The sequence below is a fragment of the Tenrec ecaudatus genome, chromosome 9 (genome assembly GCF_050624435.1).
Source record: "Tenrec ecaudatus isolate mTenEca1 chromosome 9, mTenEca1.hap1, whole genome shotgun sequence".
NCBI classification, from domain to species: domain Eukaryota; kingdom Metazoa; phylum Chordata; class Mammalia; order Afrosoricida; family Tenrecidae; genus Tenrec; species Tenrec ecaudatus.
Genome location: NC_134538.1, coordinates 143,289,591 through 143,307,524, shown reverse-complemented (window position 1 = coordinate 143,307,524; position 17,934 = coordinate 143,289,591). Strand labels below are relative to the sequence as shown.

At 40.9% G+C, this 17,934-nt stretch overlaps 1 pseudogene; it reads left to right on the top strand.

The window, feature by feature from the left end:
• Window positions 1–16,725: 16,725 nt before the first annotated feature.
• On the top strand, window positions 16,726–17,040 carry LOC142456176 (ATP synthase F(0) complex subunit g, mitochondrial pseudogene; annotated as a pseudogene).
• The last annotated feature ends 894 nt before the right edge of the window (window positions 17,041–17,934 follow it).

Sequence of the window (17,934 nt, the reverse complement as noted above, 5' to 3'; positions counted from 1 at the left end):
ACCTATGGGGTGAGATAAACACAATTGGCAAAATCTAATAAAGTTACTTTAACTGTTATTCCAGGTGGGCTTACATCTGCACTGCAGCCTCTGGATGTATCTTTGAATAAGTCTTTTAAAGCCCTTGTGGGAAGAATGTGGCATGAATGATGTCATCTGGTCAAGCCCGACTAACAAAAGGAGGAAATCTCAAGAAGCCTGACATAGAGTTAATAGCAAAGTGGGTTCGAGATGCATGGGAAAACATTCCAGAAGACATGGTGTGACGTGCCTTCCAGAAATTTAGTATTAGTAATGCTATGGATGGCAGTGAAGACTGCGCTTTGTATGAAAATGACAGCAGTGATGGTGATGACGGCGATCTCAGTGAAGACAGCGTCTATGATGACCTCACACCAGCTGAAGCTCTGCATTGGGATACGGATGATGATGAGGAATCTAGTCTTGAATCATTTTAACTCTAAATTTTAGCTTGGTTGCTAATTCAGCTCAGGGAATAGTACTCTTAAGGTATCATTGTTGGACACCTCATCTTTTCATTGAACCTATTTTTCCACGTACTGTGCTGGATTTCTAATGTTAAATGATTTGTTGTCCTTTTATTTATGTTTTTTATTTAAAATAAATATTTAAATGCATTACCCCACTGGTGGCTCAGTTTTTAGTAATTTCATTTTCATTTGTTTTGATTATTGAAACTCACCAATAGCTTCTGCATTTTCCACCCTAGGCTTATGCTTGAGTCAATCAGTTTTTCTGGTTTCCCAGGTAATAATTAGGTACCTCCACTTATACTCAGTTCAGCTTATTTTTCAGTATATATGGTATATTAATATATAATGAAAGGGATATAGGTCAATGTACATATATTTATATGTTGAGGATTAAGATAACAGAGAGACTTTGAACCTCTATGCAAGGCTTCTCAACACAGAACACTTTGTTATAATAATCTGGCACTTTTTGATGCTCACCTTCCTGACATAAACACTGAAGACAAAATGGATGCATAAGCAAATGTGGTGAAGAGAGCAGATGGTGCCCAGCTATTAAACGATATAGCATCTAGGGCAGGGGTTCTCAAACTGTGTATCATGACCCCTTTGGCGATCAACCGGCCCTTTCAAAGAGGTTGCCCCATTCATAACAGTAGCAAAATTATCGTTATGAAATAGTAATGAAAATAATTTTGTGGTTGGGGGCCACCACAACATCAGGAACTATCCTGAAGGCTAGTGGCATTGGAAGGTTGAGAACTGATCTAGGGTCTTAAAGGCTTGAAGTTAAACAAGGAGTCATCGAGTTGGGAAGCAAATTAGCCCACATGGAAAAGACACACAACACTGTGATATCATGAGGTGTTGACCAGAGCAGGTATCAGGTATTGAAAGGTCCAAAACAAACCATTATATCAATGTGGAAAAGTCGGGTAGGAGTAGAAAACCAAAGCCCATCTGTAGCCAATTGGATTTCCCCCCACAAAAGGGTTACAAGGAAGGGATGATTGAATCAGTGTGCAGTACAGTATCGAAAAACACACATCCTTCCTCTGTTTCCTGAATGTTTCCTCCCCCTCACCTACCATGATGCAGTGCTACCTTACAAGTCAGGCTAGACGAGAGTACACACATTGGTAAAGATTAGAGCTCTTGACACTGGGATTCAGGACAGAGAAAAACTTCAGGAACCATAATTGGAGCACCTATATCCTGAGGGTAAGGGATGGTGGGGGTTGGGTGAGGAGAGAAAGGGGGCACCCATCAAAAGTTGGATACATAGCTCACCCCCCAGGGGGAAAATATCAGAAATGTTGGTGAAGGAAGACAATAGACAGTGAAAGACATTAAATAACAATAATAATTTATAATTGATCAAGGATGGATGAGGGTTGGAGTGTTGGGGAGGTAAGGGAAAAAGAACTGATTACCAAGGGCTCTAGTAGGAAGAAAATGTTCTGGAAATGTTGATGGCAACATATGTACAAATGTGTTTAATACAATTGAATGGTGGATTGTCATAAGATTTTTAAGAGGCCTCATTAAAAAGATTTAAATAAATAGATGAAATATGTGTCTTTGAAGAACATTAACCTCCCAGTTCTCCTCTTTAACAACTGATGTTATGTAAGTATGCTGGCATATTACAAAAACAGATATCTCTCGTTGAGATTAAAATATTCAGTCTCCCATCTCAGAAAGCTCCCTGGATTTGCTTCATATTTCCATCACCGGAATAATAGTGGCTAGTCTAAGAGAGTGCAGCAGAGAGAACAGTGGTATCAGAATTTGGACTGAGTTTAAATTGAGGAATCGTGAACATGGGGGTTCAAATGTTCTAATATTTATTTCCTCATTGGAAAACTGAGGGTGCTGATCCCCCCTTCTTTGAATTTTGCCACAATTCATTTTAATCCATGGAAAACCCTTAGATGATGGTCTTTTGCTGCTGTGGTCTGCTGATTGTCTCATTTGACAGATTTGGCTGAAGTTTCTGTGCACTTTTAACATGAAAAAGTAAAACCCCCAAAGAGAAAATAACACAAATTGCACATTTAAGGAAAGCTGTCAATATTACCTGTAGATTAGAAATTTAAACCATCAATTATTTTAAGTTGGGAAGTTAATCAAATAACAAGCCACCCATAACGAAGCAGACCAATCTCTTTTGTCAACCATAAACTTTCACATGTCTCTAAAGTATAAATTAGATCGAAACTTGGAAGAATTCTCACAGTCTTATAATGACACTGACCACTGCCCATGTCAATGCCTTTTGAAGTGCTGTTTAACTATTTGGAAATATGTCATTGGCTGCTTTGATTTGTTCTAATTTTTACTCTTAAGCAAAAGGTGATGCTAAGAATAGAGCCCTTGCCTCCACCCTCTTAAAGATTCTGAAGGAGAAGAGCACAGTCTTCCAAAAGAGGACGTCTGTGACTGATCCAAGAATCCTCCAAGTTCAGCTCCGACTCCCTTCCGGACCGTCTGGGCTGGCGACTCTCAGGAACACTCCCATTCTGTCACTCACTGGCCAGGTTCTTAATTGCAGGTCACTACACTACTGAGTTCCTGTTGCTCTCGTCTCAAGTGAGGACCGCAAGACACTTCTGGCCTCCTCATTGTTGGTAAAGAGATACGTACACCTACCTGGTCTTCTCGTCCACATGGGTAAATGTGCTCAGGATTTTCTGTCATAATGTAGATGGGCAAAGATAACTGGATTTTAATACAGATCTACAGTGTCATTTAATTGTAAGTTATTTTTCTTTTTCAATGGTATCTGTTGCCATGTGCTTGATGTTGACTTTGCTGATTTAACAACCATCGCCATGACAGAGATTTTTACTGAGAGCTCATATTTGGTCATTTTAGTCAACAGAAGTTGGCTTGAGTTTGATATTGAAAAAAGTTTTGCTCACCATTGCTTCTTCGTTTTCTGACACCATTTCCCCTTTGTAAAAATGAAGACTAACCTGGAGAAACTTTACTTACTTCACGTATTAACACCAGACCGAAAATTATACGGATTCTATATTCATATTGTGTTTTGGTTCAATAGATGTTAACTTATTCTACTTCTGCCACTTAAAAAGACGATTTCCCTTGGAGTGAGAGAAAGACTAATGAATTTTGAGTGGCCACCAAAATGGAAAGCGGCAGTAAGATTAATGAAGCACACACCGGAGCTTGAGTGAGTTGAATCTGAAGACAGCATCCTGCCTCCATGAAGACATGCCCAAACAGGTGACCTCTCAGAGCCCAGGCTGGTGAAGGAGCACAGAATCATCATCAACTGGCTTCACTGCAGTGGGGATTTGTTAAGTATCAGGTTGTCTTAATGACATGCCTATTTAGATTTTTTAAATGTTCTGAACTTTTTGGAAAATACTTTGATCCTGGCAGGCCTATGATTCATTAAATGGGGCTAAGCTTTTCCTCCTTTAATACATAATGTTCATAAAACAACCCTAGTGGTATTCATCCTGGTGTTCCTGTACTCTACTCCAATCCATTCTTTCCCAATCCTTTTCCAAAACTACATATTCCAGGAGAAATCATACTGCCTGAAGTTTACATCTAATGTGCACCGGTCTCTCTTTCATCCTATCAATGGGTTTTCTGTGAATCTATAATCACCACAATCGTTTGGTGATTAGTAACCTAGTGACAATGGGCTCCCCTATGAAACTGGGCTCTTGCCATCCCTCTTATTCAATGCCAGTACAGACTCCCATGGGGAACACGTGAAGCTTCCAGATAGAAAAGCCTAGGAATGGTGTCAGAGGGGACACAAGTCCCTGGAGAAGAATGTTAAGCTTGGTCAGGTAGAGGGTCAGTAAAAAAAAGTAAACGACTTTCAATGAAATGGATTGACACAGTGACTGCAACAATGGGCTCAAACATAACAACAAATATGCGGAGGGCACGGGACTGGACAGGCCTTTTTCCTGTTGTAGGTATTGTTTTGAGGAAGAACTGTGTCAATAGCACCTCAAAACAACAGTCTTTATATATTTCAAGTATTGGGGGTTGATATTGGAAACATCTAGCTATTAATGATTCACTAGATTGCCAGACCTGCCTTTCTAGGCTTTATTCATCTGGAAGTCTCACTGAAACATGTTCAAAATGGGAGCCCCTACAGATTTTCAGAATGTGAGTGGCAGAGGCACCAGTGGCATGGCGGGGGGGGCTACACAGTAGGTTACTGAGTCGCACAAAACTGGGGACATGCATTTCAGAATAATCTTAACACAGAAACTTCCATAATATAACAAAAGAACTGACAGGTGGCTTACTAGATGTAAAATATAGGACAATATTTATTATTTCTTCTAGAATACTGTGTTAGACAGGGTTCTCTAGGGAAACAAAAGCAGAATGCTAACAATTTAATATATATTTATACAGATAGATAGATAACATAAGAAATAAACAGTTAATTAAATTGTAAAGCAGTACAAATGGCACAGTGCAACTCACTCCCATGAGACAGTTGTGAGACACTGGTAGTCCTTCAAGTTTTGAGGGCCGCCAGGTAATCCCCTGTAGAGCAATTCAGGCTATCCAGGCACAGGCAGCAAACAGCAAGGCAGGTCACCAACAGTCAGCCAGATGACAGGGTCCGACTGTCCCCAGCTCAAGAGATGTAAATTCCAATAGTGTGGCACAGCAGGTCTTGTAAGAACCTCAAATTACAGTGACACAGTCCATGAGTTAGGTGTCCCACAGGTTGTGTAGCTTGCAAATTGAGGTCCAAAACAAGCAAGGCAGCCACACACTGGTTCGATGATCAAAGAGCAAGAGACAATAAAGGCAAGGCTCATCGAGCCATTTATCTCTCCGCCCTTCAATTAATCCCACATGTGTTGGCACAATAAATGTTAACTATTTCAAATAACTAGCTTATTCAATCCTTCCTATTTGCATTTACTCTAAACTATAAGAAATACATATTTTCTAAGATGGGCAAAGGGTTAGTTTTGACCTTTTTGAAGCCATAAAAGAAATATTATAAGGATATAACTGCTATACCAGAGTGGGGGACGGGAACTGTTGTCATCATGTTGGCCCCAACCCAGAATAACTCTGCTGTGGAATGAATATTGCCCCACTCTGGACCACCCATCTTCTCAAGGATCCCAATGTTTGAGTCCATTACTGTTGTCACTACATCAGTTCACCTGTTGGGGGATTTTTCTCATTGGCTCAGTACAATGAGGTTAGCAGTTTTTTCAAGTGTCCCCTAAGAATTTTCTCCACCCACCCCCACCACCCCATAGCAGATTCTTTACATACACACACCTCAACTTTCTTAATCTATCTTGTCCCCACATTGCATACTCCAGGTGACTGAGCTCTACTGATTGGCCTACTGATTATCAATTGGTGTCCTCATTATTTAGTAACTACCTGAACCTTTACTCTCTGTTTGGTGATCATGGACCAATCTGGTGACTTCTTTCTCACAAAAGCAACACACATGCACTTCCCCACAGCATACATTAATGACACTGTCAGCTGCCAGAAAATTTTTAAATGAGAGGTGCTTGACATTCGTAAAAGAGCTGGAACGGGTTCCAAATCAGTCTCAATTTTGCTCTGCTTCTCTTTGTATCCCATAAGCACACCAACCTGAATTGATTTGACTAGAGGAATTCTGAATGGTAATGGTTAAAGTATGTGGTTATTTAATGTATGTTTACCTACACAGATCTCCTCCAGAACATTTGTATTTAAACTATTCCTCCATTCTTGGGCAAGAAATATCTGATGTTAAAAAGGTTACATATGTTTTTAATTTTGTGGGTGTCTTATGCTTGATTAATGGGGAATTTAAAATAGGAAATGATAAAAATATGCATAGAAGTTATTAAAATCTTTGTATGTCGCCCCTTCTACCCCTCCCTAAGGTTGGAATGCCCTTGCACTTTCTTAATATTTCCCAGGTTGAGCTGTCTGTTTCCCAACAAAAAATTTCGATTTTACTTCTAACCAAGTATGAGACTTAACAGTTGACGTGGTGGTTTCAGAAGTGGAATAACAATACATATCTTTGAAACATGGAGGAATTTCAGGTGTGGCCATAGTATCAGTGAGTCAGTTGGGTTCTACATCTCCATGATGAACTCGCAATGGTAATATTAAAGTAAATGACCGATAGGACCAGAAGCCAATTATTTGCATTGTAGTTCTCTAATGTTTTTGTTGGGGATTTTTTTCTTACTTCCGAGTTGGGTTTTGTTTTGTTTTTGTTTAACTTGCATATTTGTCTCAGTGTCTGTTAGAAACGTGGGGAATGCGAGCTGGAGCATTTGCTGAGCACTGCCATTGTGAGCTCCTGCTTATCCTGTGGCTGAGCATTTGCCCCTACAACTTGCTTATTTCTGTCTGATTGGTTTAAAATTAATTAAGTGATACACTATATACATCAAACAGTATGATAGTCCCAGGAATTCATGAAAATGAATTTTCTTTGTCAAAGGTTTTATGTTTATATCTATGCCAACCTTTAGAATAAAATGGTTAAATGACTTCCCACTTGTCTGTCCATTTCTCATCCTTTGGCGACTTGTGTGATGCTGGAAGCTATGTCATTAGTATTTCAAATGCTAGCAGGGTCACCCAGAATGGACAGGGTTTAGCAGTTTCCAGAGTAGGAACAGACAGTGAAGAAGGACATGTTACCTACTTCTGAGGAAGCAGCTGCTGAGAAACGTGTACATAGCTTCAATCCATTGTCAGATATTGAAGGCCTTATGAATAGAAGCAGGACATGTCAAAGATGTGCTAGATTTTGCAGCGTTTCTCAATCAGTGGGTCATGACCCCTTTGGGAGTTAAACAACCCTTTCACAGACATCGCCTGATTCATAACAGTAGCAAAATTACAGTTATGAAATAGCAACAAAAATAATTTTATGGTTGGGGTGTCACCACAACATGAGGAACTGTATCAAATGATCATAGCATTAGGAAGGTTGAGAAGCACTGTGCTACATTTTCTTTTTTTCTTGAACTCTCTGATATCAGCTCCCCTTTATCCCCTCTCTCCCCCACCCTACCACCCCCATGGACCTTTAATATATTATTATTATTACCATATCTTACACCATCCAATGTATCCATTCACCTACAATTATGTTGTTTGTCCCCCTCAAGTGGGGTTCTACATTCATCATTTTGATCAGTACCCCCCTCCTCCAACCCTACCCCTACCTCTCTTCTCGTGCCCTCAGGGGATCATTACTTCCATTACTATTTCTGAGAGGCTTATCTATCTTGGATTCCATGCATCAAAAGATCTTGATTGTACAAGTGTATATGTGCAAGTCTAGCAAGATTAGTGAGGCAAAATAAGGCAATAATAGTGGGGGGAGAAAATATGATAAAGCTAGAGGATAAGTATGTGTTTCATCAGTGCTGTACTGCACCCTGGATATATCATCCCTTCCATGTGGCCCTTCTGGGAGGGACTGTCCAATTATCTTAATGGTAGATTTTAGGTCTCTACTTTGACCGTGTTCTTTAACATCAATTTCATTGCTTGCTTTTGAACTTCTGATACCTGTTCTCATCAACACCTCATGATGACACAGTATGGTGTGCTTCTTCCATGTGGGCTTTGTTGTTTCCCTGCTAGATGACTGCTTGTTTAACTTCAAGCCTTTAAAATCCCAGATGATTCCAATGTCTATCCTATATAGGGATGTACACCAAATATGGCGAAGCCCAAACTGATTTTTTTTAATGAAAACAGTAAATAAACAAAAAAATAATTAAAAAGAAAAAGAGGAAGAGAGAAATATACAAAAATCCTGGGTCTGTTTGCTGGCCTTCAAGGCTGTCCAGGAGCTGCCCTTCCCCACCTGGGGTGTTCCTTGGGGGCTCAGGAGCTTTGTAGCCCTGCTTTGCTCCAGCTGCTGCTCTGGTATGCTCCCTTCTTGGTCTTCTCTGCTTTGGGGAGTCCAGACCACACTGCCTCCCCACCATGTGACCCCAGAAATGTCCTCTGTCTCAGTCCACTCCAGTAAGGGGACAGCGTGACACATGCTGTTGTCAGTTGCCCAGACCCCTCTGTGTCCCACTAGCTCCCCATAGGGACATCATCCTCTGAGTCTGATGTGCCAGTGTGGGGTCCCGTCTGGCTCTTTCTCTTCCTCCCTCCTGGCCTGCTTCCATATGGGTGTGGCACGCTGACCCCTCTCCCCCACCTGTAGGTCCAGCTCTGCTCTCTGCCACACCCACTTGCAGGGAGGGAGTCAGATTGGGGCTTGACCTGCAGCTCTCTCTTTTCATGCCTTCTTCCATGTGGCCACGTTCTCGTGGTTTGATAGGATCATTCTGTGGAGACAAGACCAATATTCTCCCCTTGGGTGTATTAGCACCCTGCTCCCTCTGTCATCATTTCAATTTCAACCCCTCCTTTCTCCCCACCTCCCACCTTTTCCCATTTTTGTGTTGGACCAATGTGTACCTCCTTGGGTTTGGTCCAACCTCCTCCTGGTTCCCTGTATCTCAAACCAAATGTTATGATATAGGTGACTTCTCTTCTATACCTACCATACTGATTAGACTTACCTCAGGGACTGAGGGTAGTGGGTGGTGGAGAAAGGGGTCAGTGAGCAGGATGTTCCATGGACGGGGAATCAGCTGGGGTGTTGGAGTCAATAACAAGGAAGAGATAGGGATCTGAGGCAGGGAGGTGGTGAAGGGAGGTGTCAGAGCAACTGAGAAATGACTGGGAGAAGGTACCAAGAGGCAGAAATAAGGGAAAAGTGACAGTGGGGCAAGAGGAAAGTAAAAGGAAACAGAGGAAGGACCATGGAAGCAAAGCAATGGATAGAGGTATAAACATAGCAGTGTATATATGTAGATATATTACTCCACAAAAATAGAGGTATTGACCCATGTACGTATATTTATACAGCAATACACTGAAGTAGAGGATGGACTTTGGGCCTCTGCTCATGCCCTCCCTCAATACAAGAACACTTTCTTCTAACCAATTGGCAGTCTGAGATGTTCGCCTTCCTGACAATCGCTGAAGACAAAATGGATGCATAAGCAAATGTGGCGAAGAAGGCGGAGGGTGACTGGCTATTAAAATTTATAGTGTCTGGGATCTTAAAGACTTGAAGTTACACAAGCTGCCACTCAACAGTGAAGCAACAAGTCCACATGGAAGACGCACAACACTGATGTAAACATGAAGAGTCATAGGGACCGGGTAAAAGGAATCAGCAGACACATAACAAATAAAGACATATTGTTGAGTATGAGGGAACCTGGAACAGAGATCCAAAGTCCATCTGTAGACAGTGGAACAAGCTATCCACAGAGGGACCACAGGGAAAGGATGAATCACCAGGGTGCAGTAAAGTATCGATGAAACACACTACATTACTCTAGTTCCTTGAGGCTTCCTCACCCACCACTACCATGACCCCAGTGTTGCTTCTCCATTCAGACTAGACCAGAACATGTACACAAGTAAAGAAAGGTATGGGAGCTCACAATAAACCGAATCTAGGAACAGGAGTGGGAATAGTGATACCAGAAGGATAGGGGAAAGAGGGGGAAAGGAAGGGAGAAAGTGGGAACTGATCGCAGTGATCGACATACACCCCACTACAGGGGGGAGAACAACAGAAAACATGGGGGAAGGGAGACAGCAGTCAGTGTGAGAGATGAAAATAATAACAATGTATCTATCAGGGGATTATGAGGGTGGGGTGGGTGGGAAAGAGCTGATACCAAGGGCTCAAGAAAGTAAATGTCTAGAAAATTGATGTATGGATTGTGATAAGAGTTGTACCAGCCCCTCCCAAAAATGATTTTTTTTTAAAGAAAACTTCAGAATGCTGCTTGGTGTATGTAATATAGGATATGAGGGAAGCAACGCAGAATAAGTACACAATGATAGAGGAGGTGAAGACCACGATAGAGCGGATAAAGTCCATGCAACAAAGGGAAATACAAGATCTAATGGATGAGGTAACAGAAGGAAAACACAAGATAGCAGACCTCACCAACTAACTAGAAGAGGCAGAGAATCATAGCAGCCATCTTGAGGACAATCAGACAAACTTCAACAAATGCGAAAGACAGTAAAAAAGATAATCAAGAAGGCTGAAGGGGGTGAAGGGGGGGAGGCTGAAGAAAACCTGAGAACAGCGACATGTTATGAACAGGAGTAATATTTAAATAAATAGTCTTCCAGAACAAAACAAAATAAAGATGTCACCAGCTAAATTCTTGGAAGCAAACTTCCCCACCTTAATGAATGGGAATCAGACATTCATACAGGAAGCAAGAGGACACCAATTAGAATTAACAGCAGGAAAAACTCACCAATGCACGTAATAGTTAAATTATCCAACTTTAAGGAAAAAGAGGACTTTTTAAAGAGAAAAAATGGCAATCACATACAATGGTGCTCATGTAAGAATATGCTCAGACCAATGAGCATATACCATGAAGAGGAGGAGGGAGTGGAGTAACTTCTTCCCAAAACTGAAAGAAAAGCATCAACCCGAGAATCCTCACCTGCCAAAGTATCTGTTAAGATAGATGATGAGATGAGAGTCTTCCTGGACAAAGAAAAACTCAAAGATTACCTCATAGGACAATCAACCCTGCAAAAAATCCTGGCTGACTCACTGTGGTCAGAAGAGCAGCATCCCCCAAGCACAAGCAGAAGATCGCCATATAGAACAACTCTATCCAGAAGTCAGTGCACCGAAACAAAAATCAAGGTAACATTGCCTCAGAGGAAAAAGAAGACAAGAATGAAGCCCCCCACATAAACACAGCCTACTGATATGAAGGGAGAGAGGAAGACACCCAACCCAAAAGGTATGAAATGACAGCAATGAATGTACAAATTGTGGCAATAATGCTGACTGTCAACAGCCTGAATCTGTCCAATAAAAGACAATGGTTAGCAGATGGGCTCACAAAACATAACTTATTCATCTGTTGCCCATAAGAGACACATCTTAAGCTTGCAAACAAAAGTAGGCTAAATAAAAGTTCACTGGAAAATATACCAGGCAAACAGAAACTTGCAAAAAGCTGGATTTGCAATCATAATCTCCAATAAAACTGACATCAAGGTGCAAACCAAAACAAGAGGCAAAGAAGGGCACTATGTTATGCTCAGAGGATCAGTAGACCAGAAACCAGTAAGTATAATAAATATATCTGTGCCTAACAAGAGACTGTGAAATTCATCAAATTATTTTTTAATCCAATAGCCAAAATCATAGTCAATGAAGAAAAGACTAAAACAATCCCACTGAAAAAGGAGACTAGAAAAAGATGCCCATTGGCCCCACTTCTTTGCAATGTTGTGCTTGAGGTCCTAGCTAACAACATAAGGCAGCAGAAAGACACTAAAGGTGTCTGTCTAGGAGAAGAGGAGATGAAACTATCACTATTTGCAGACAGCATGATTCTATACATTGAAAACCCCCAAAGCTCCACAACACGAGTACTGGCAGCATAACGGAATCCAGAAGAGTGGCAGGATACAAGATCAACAAACAGAAGTCTATTGGTTTGCTTTATATATTGGAAAAGACCATGGAAGAAGAGATCAAGAAAGCAGTACACTACACAATAGCTAAATACAAACTGAAATATCTAGGATATATCGAACCAAAAGACTTATATAAGGAAAACTACAGAACCCTACTCCAAGAAACCAAACGTGACCTCCACAAATGGAAGAATACCCACATCATGGATCAGAAGACTCAGTACAGTAAAGATCTGAATCTTACCCCAGGCACTTTATGTTTAATGCTATCCCAATTCAAATACAAACTAGCTTCTTCAAAGCATTGGATAAAACTGATATCAATTTCATATGGATAGGGAAGAACCCCAGAATTAGTGGAGAACTCCTCAAAAAGAACAAAGTCAGGGGGGCCCACCTTACCTGACCCTAACACCTACTGTACACTCACAGTGGTCTAAATACTATGGTATTGGAATTATGACAGATACTCAGACCAATGGAAAAGAACAGGAAACCCAGAAATAAAACCATCAGCATACAGACAACTGATCTTTGACAAAGACCCCAAAAGCATTAAGTGGGAATTGGATGCCTTCTTTAACAGGTGGTGCTGGAAACAATGAATAACCACCTGTAGAAAAATGAAACAAAACCCTGACCTCACACCATGCACAAGACCAAACTCAAGGTGGATCACAGACCTACAAGTAAACCCCCAAACTATCAGGGCCATCAATGAAGGAATCAGGACAAACCTAAGAATCTTAGCACAGTGAATGGATAGGCTAGCTGGAAGAGGGAAGGGTACACACACAGATGAAGCTGAAATTAACAAGTTGGATATACTAAGGATAAAACATCTCTGTGTGTGAAAGAATTTATCAAGAAAGTAACAAGGGAACCCACCGACTGGGAGAGGATTTTTAGCAATGACACACCAGACACAAGGATTATTACTAAAATCTACAATACCCTCCCAGCCTGAAAAACTAAGAGAACAGTTAACCACCTGAGAAAGTGGGCAAAAAACCTGAACAGAAACTTCACTAGGGGGAGACCCACATGGCCAATTAACATGTGAGAAAATGTTGCTGTTCATTAGCCATCAGAGAAATGCAAATTAAAATAACTATGGGATACCACCAGTGGCAGTTACATAATCTGCTACTAACTTGTGAAGGGATGGAGTCTAGTCTGTTAATCAGTCCATCATCAGTGAGGCCTTTGTGTGTGCATGGCCTTCTCTTGAAGATTCTGGGAACTCCCGTATTCCTCCCTGGAGGTGAGAGAGTCTCTCTGCTTGGACTCCCTGCTGACAAGCCACATGGTCCTACACTGAAGCAACTAGAGCCCTGGAACTAGAGAATCCATCTGGAGACCCATGCCAGTGCTGAGATGTTTCCACCACCGCGGGATCCACAAGACTTCACATCCACTAGCTTATGATCTTCCTGCATTCAGCACCATTACATGGCTACATGCATCTAAAAAGGAATTTATGGACTAGTATTGACATATGGGGTGATATTGGACTTATGGACTTGATCTGGACTGGGCTCTGATGTTTTCTTAATGCTCTTTGATATAAAGTTCACTCTGACACATGTGACTGTCACTGCATTTGTTTCTCTAGTCTACCCGAACTAACACACTACCTAACACCTTTGAGGATAACCCAAATCAAAAAATAAGAGAACAACAAATGTTGGAGGGGATGTGGTGAGATAGGACCTCTCCTCCACTGCTGGTGGTCATGTAGATATGTACAGTCACTGTGGAAAGCCATCTGACTATATTTAAAGCAAGTGGAAATTGAGTTCCCTTATGAGCCAGCAATCCCTCTACTGGAAGAAGAGGTTAAGAAATAGATGATGACCATTTGTCTGCACTCCAATGTTTACTGGGGTGCAATTCACAATCGCCAGAATTGGAAACAACGCAAATTTCCATCGATAGACGAGTGGATTAGAAACCTCTGACACATACAGAAAGTGGAGTACTACGCATCCCTAAAAAAGCACGTAATCACATGAAGCATATTGTCTCAGGGGACTAGTTGGAGGAAATTATTCTAAGTAAAGTTAGTCAATCACAAAAAGACAAGTATAACACGAGTCCACTGAGGTCAGTATAATCAGCACAGTAGGTATAGAAAAAAAGCCATTTATCTCACACTTTATGAACTGAGGTACAGACAATTGGGTGGGGACAGAACAAAGGATGTAGATGTCATTTCAACACTAAGAAGGGGGAAAACGGGAGGAGAGGAGGAGAAAGAGGGGAAAAGAGGGGGAAGATGGATGGAGTAGGGTGCTAGGGGGAGGGTGTTGTTTATATCTCCACAGAAATGGGAATGTGAGTGCAGACCCCACCTAGGCATGCCAAACCTTGAGGGCAATGTAACCACATGGAGCAATTCATGAACAGAGAGGTCTACTGGACCAGCCCAAATCAGAGCCAAACTGATCTTAAACACCCACCCCTACAGAGGACAATACTAAACCTAATAGCTAGGGAGAGGGGGCGGCTTGCCATACCCATACAGAAGCAAACCAAGAAGGAGAAAGAAGAGAGTGAGGGGTCAGACCCAATACTGGCACACCAAGCCCTCAGGATGACATCCCTGCATGGAGCTGCTAAGGCACAGAGAGTACTGTAAGCTGACCACAGTTCAAGGCACGAAGTCCCCTTACTGGAGCATACCATTACATAGGACAATACTGGGGACACAGGGACACACTATGGGGAATGCGTTCATTGTGACCACCCCCACAATGGAATGAACGAAGAAGGGAATGTAATAAGTCAGCAATGGGAGCCAAGCCAAGCCACAAAACCCCTGAAGAACCCCAAAAATAGACTTCTGGCTACAAGGGGCCATTCCTGGTATCCCCCAGGACTAATGGGGATAGTCATAAAGGTCAGTGGACACACCTGGAATTATGTATGGTTTCTCATTTTTTGTTTGTGTTTTACTCTTTTAATTCAGTCTTTTGTTTTCTTTTGGTTTTGTCTGTTATTCTTGTTTTGCCTACCTATATAAGATAGGTATGGAAAGCAATCTCAAGGAGAAAACAATGGGGCCGAGGGTTCTAGAGGGACTTGGAGGGAGGAGGAGTCAAGGGAAAGGAGCACTGAGCAAAATATTCCATAGACAGGAGAGCAACTAGGGAATTAAAAGTAACAGTGAGGATGTAGAGATACCAGTGGTGTTGGAGCAACAGCAATTTAGCTGAGAGGAATTATTAAGAAGCAGAAGAAGGGGGAGTGTGATGGTGGGGCAGGAGGAAGATGTAAGCAAACAGAGGAAAGAGCTAGGAAGCAAAGCTATGGATAGAGATATAAACATAGGTGTGCACTTATGTAAATATATTAATACATAAAAAGAGGTATTGGCCTATGTACACATATTTATATGGCAATACATTGAGGAAGTGGATGGACTTTGGGCCTCTGCTCAATCCCTTCCTCAGTGCAAGAACACTGTGTTCTAACAACCTGGCATTTTGTGATGCTCACCCTCTAGACACCATCACTGAAGACAAAATGAGTGCAATAGCAAATGTGGTGAAGAAAGCTGATGGTGCCCAGCTATCAACAGATACAGCATCTGAGGTCTTAAAGATTTGATGTTAATTAAGTGGCTATCTAGCAGAAAAGCAACAAGACCACATGGAAGTAGCACATTAACCTGTGCAATCATGAGGTGTCAATTGAATCAGGTAAGAGGCACCAGAAGACCCTAAACAAACAAAAAAAGCATATTGTTGAGAATGACAGGGGTGGGAGCAGAGACACAAAACACATCTGTATCAGTAGGACATCCCCTCAGAGAAGGGTCACAAAGAAGGGATGAGTCAACCAGGTTGCAGTATAGCACCGATGAAACACAAAATATTCCTCTGATTCTTTGAGACTTCCTCACCCCACACTATCATGACCCAAGTCCTACCATTCAGTTCTGGCTAGGCCAGAGCATGAACACTGGTACAGACAAAAGCTCACTACACACAGAATTCAGTTCAGATAACCCCCTCAGGAACAGAGTGGGAGTAGTGATAACAAGAGGGTAGGAGGAAAGTGGGGGGAAAGGAGAGGAAGAGGGAACCAATTGAAATGATCAATTCATATTACCCCCCACACCCCAGGTGGGGGGTGCACATGGGGGAAGGGACACAGCTGTCGATGTAAGATATGAAAACAATAACAATTTATAATTTATCAAAGGATAACAAGGGTAGGATGGAGGAGGGAAAAAAGAGGAGCTGATAACAAGGGCTCAAATAGAATGCAAATGTTTAGAAAATGATGATGGCAACATATGTACCAATACGCTTGATACAATTGATGTATGGCATGTTATAAGAACTGTAAGAGCCACCAAAAAGAACGATTTTAAAAATAAATTAAAGAAAGAAGAATGTTAACAAGTTGCAATGCCCATATTTTCTAGTGTCCTGAGTGTATTAGCAGATAGAAAATAAGAGTCAATATTCATTATAATGAAAGTGTTTAAGTTCTTGTTTTCTGTACTGGAGAGCGCAAAAATCTTGATAATAAGGTTAATAGGTTCTATTTTCACTGAAAAGATTGTATTACAGGAAATAGGAAGGAAGGAATTTAGAAGGTTTAAAGATTCGTCCAAAGAAAACATTGAGATTCAACTGGCCTTATCGGACCACAGACTTTCTCTCCTAGAACCATGGCCCAATTTATCTGCAACTTGGTGGAGAAGGCTCCAGAGAGGGCAAACACTGCTGTGACTTATTCGATGCCTCGATTGGCCACATTTTGGCACTATGCCAGGGTGGAGCTGGTTCATCCAAGCCCTGCTGAGTTCCCTGCAGCTATTCAGAGCCTGAAAAAAATAGTCATCGATAGTGCTGAGACTGGTCGCTTCAAACAGCTCACAGTTCAGGAAGCGCTGCTGAGTGGTTTGGTGGCCACTGACGTGTGGGTGTGGTTTCATATTGGTGAGATCATAGGCAAACGAGGCATCATTGGCTATGATTTTTGAAGACCAGTCTTTAACATCTGATTATATTTGGTTTGCTATTTGAGTGTTCTTGGACCATGTGTGATCAGTCTACTTTACTAAAATAAATCATTCTTAAAAATAGAAAACATTGATTTCTTATTTCCTGCAATAAGGTTATTTATAAAAACTTGTAAGCTTTAATATTAAATAGCAAAAAATTGAGTTTCTAATCAAATTTTTTTTCTTTAATTAACTCATTAAAGAGTTCATTTCATTCTTTGTGTAATCTGGTTCAAAAGTAAGTATTCAACAAAATAAATCCATGATTTTGAAAGCTATGACAAATAAGATCCTAACAAAGTTTGTTCAATTTTGATTGTTTTATTTACTCATTTTCCTATTTATTCTATATAAGTTGTCTAGAAGGCAAAGTTTCTTACTTCTAAATGTATGCTAATTTTTGTATTCTTGAGTTAGAAAACAAGCCATTTGGCTTTGGGAAAAGTGAAAATTTTTACCTTTAATATCTTTTAATTCAAGCATTGTTTCTCAATGGCCTATTGTAAACTCCTGACAGTTTCAAAACTTCATGAAGACACAAAAGATTTATTTCTATGTTACTGAAAAAAAACAATCCTAAAACATGTTATTTGTTATAGGTTACAGAAAATACATCCATACTCTGAGATGGACCAAATTATGTGTGAATTCAAATATATGATTATTACTATAACTTAACCATGGACATTTTAAAGTTGACCTTTCTTGGTAAGTTCTGCTTTACTAATTCACAAAATCACCATCAACAAAAAAGAATGTGTGGCTTATTAACATTTTAATGAAGGTTCACACTACTTGAACTGGAGATATATCTACCAAGTGACAGATGATATTCCAAAATGGAGATTCAACAGAAGGGTATTTATGAGGTAA